Source organism: Zingiber officinale, chromosome 11A (assembly GCF_018446385.1).
Source record: "Zingiber officinale cultivar Zhangliang chromosome 11A, Zo_v1.1, whole genome shotgun sequence".
NCBI lineage: Eukaryota > Viridiplantae > Streptophyta > Magnoliopsida > Zingiberales > Zingiberaceae > Zingiber > Zingiber officinale.
In genome coordinates, this window is record NC_056006.1 from 90,236,244 (window position 1) to 90,239,065 (window position 2,822).

Sequence of the window (2,822 nt, forward strand, 5' to 3'; positions counted from 1 at the left end):
TCCAAGATTTTACTTAGTATTCGCCTCTTAGGTGACTAATCCAAGACCCTACTCCAATGATTTCCCTCCACTATGAACTTTTCCTTTTCAAATACTTCCGGAAGCGGAAAAGCCGCTTACAAGCTATTCTTACAACAAACACAAGAAAATATAAAGATAAAAATGTAATAAAAAAATTGAAACAAACATGTTGCACAATTGAGCTTTGCTTTGGATGCTTATTGCTCCTTTAGAATGCATCTTGTTAGTTCAAAAGTGTAGCAGCACTTTGCTCCAAAACCTCCCAAGAATTAGCAACTTCTTCTCCAAACGAAACCCTACTTATAAAGTGGCTATTTGGGCATATTGTTACCTACCAATTGGTTGGCCTTACTCGCTAATCGATTGTCACATCAATTTATATTGTTTAAACCTGTAGAATGACTATTTTACGTTGTCAATTGATTGCACCAATCGATTGATAGCTTCCTATCAATTGCACCAATCGATCTTGAAGCATTATGGTAGTGTTACTAGCAGTCGAGCAAGGAATTGCTCGGGAGAACAATCTGGCTTATAGAGTAAGATACTATAGCAGAGTGACTGTAGCAATCGAGAAATATATTGATTATAAGAATAATCTAATGGTTTGGAATACTATGACAGCATTACTACAGTAGTGTTATTGTAGCAACTGAGCAATATATTACTCAAAAAATAATCTAATGGCTTCAAATACTGTAGCAACGTACTGCAAAAGTCGAGCAATATATTGTCTGAAAAAATAATCTGATGGTTTGGAAAACCATAGTAGTGTATAGTAGCAGGGTTATTGTAACAATCGAGCAATATATTACCTGAGAGAATAATCTGATGATTTAAAATATTCTAGCAGTGCCATTATGGCAATGTTACTATATCAGCCAAGCAATGGATTGCTCGGGAGAATAATCTGGCTTGTAGAGTAAGGTATTATAGCATGAGTATTGTAGCAGTGTTATTATAGTAGAGTTTTTGTAGCACCCAAGAATGGATTGCTCAAGAGAAACCATAGTAGTGTATAGTAGCAGGGTTATTGTAACAATCGAACAATATATTACCTGAGAGAATAATCTGATGATTTAGAATATTCTAGCAGTGCCATTATGGCAATGTTACTATATCAGCCAAGCAATGGATTGCTCGGGAGAATAATCTGGCTTGTAGAGTAAGGTACTATAGCATGAGTATTGTAGCAGTGTTATTATAGTAGAGTTTTTGTAGCACCCAAGAATGGATTGCTCAAGAGAATATTATAGCACCTTGGGATGCTCAAGGATAAATTCGGATATCATCAGATGTCCCTCCTTCAAGTATAGTTGTAGAGTGAAGTTGAAAGAAGTTCTATTAAGTGTGTGATTAAAGATAACTATCTTGGGGATAAATCTGGATACCATCAGATACCCCTCCTTCAAGTCGAACTGAAGAGTGAAGTCGAATGAAGTCTGATTAAGTGTGTGAATAAAGAAAACTATCTTGGAGATAAATCTGAATACCATCATTCATCATGAAGAAACTTTTAACTCTTATCTCCCATTGATTAAACCCTCTTAATCCAAAGGGAGGTAGAATTTGAATGTCATATCTAAGTTCATCTTTGAACTCCATTTGATGCCCTCAAAATCTGAAACTTTATCTTCTAGCTCTAGCTTTATACTCCAATGGAGGTATCTTATGAAGATCAACCTCACTCTGATACCACTTGTTGGGACCTTGCAAGCAAGAGGGAGGGTGAATAGTTCCGATTGCTTCTCTTCTTGATCTCATGTTCATCGTTTGAAAGCGCAACGGAAAGTTTAATTCAAACTTAACTCAATATGCACAACTCCAAGATTTTACATAGTATCTGCCTCTTAGGCGACTAATCCAAAGCCCTACTCCAATGATTTCCCTCCACTATGAACTTTTCCTTTTCAAATAACTTCCGGAAGCTGAAAAGCCTCTTACAAGCTATTCTTACAACAAACACAAGCAAATACAAAGACAAATATGTTTACACAATTGAGCTTTGCTTTGGATGCTTATTGCTCCTTGAAAATGACTCTTGTTAGTTCAAAAATGTAACAACACTTTGCTCTTGTAAAATACCAGAAATAGGCGAATATTAATAAGGGAATTTTCCGGAATTTTTGGATATTTTTCGGGAATTTTTCGGATCTCGTATGGACAAGTTAACGGGGATAAAAACGGGGCCCGGGAAAGCCTATTTAGGCTACCCCATTTAAGAGAGGAAAAGTTTGCTTTTCTTTTATTTCTTTTCTTTATTTGTTTTTATTTTCTTTTCCTCTGGTTTTATTTGTCGTCGTTTCCCTCTTCTCCTGCCCGAGTCCTCTTCTTCCTTTTCTCCCTGACGCCGGCCCGTTCATTCTTGGAGCCCGACCGCCGCCGAGCCAAACTCCTCTCGCTTTGCCACCGCCACCACAGGCCCAGATCCAGTCGGTCGTTTTCCTCGCCGACGCCTAGCCTTTGTACGCCATCGTCGCCTTCCTCCGGTGACGCCCCTTCCATGCCGGCACGCCACCACAGTCGATGCCGAGGACTTCTCTTCTCTTCCTCTCTGTTGTGCCCAAGATTCAAAGGTTCTCATTTCATTCAACAAAATAACAGGTGAGTTTTTGTTGTGATCCGTTTGATTCAACAGCGATTCTTGCGAGGTTGTCAAATTAGCACAGGAGGTCTTCTGTGGTATACCAATTAGCTCATTGTGTTCTATGTTCAACAACGAGCTGTAGGAATTGATCTTAGTTGTTGAGGATTCCTAGTCGAGTTAGCATGTTAACCTAGTTATCGTGAAAGGTAAGGTT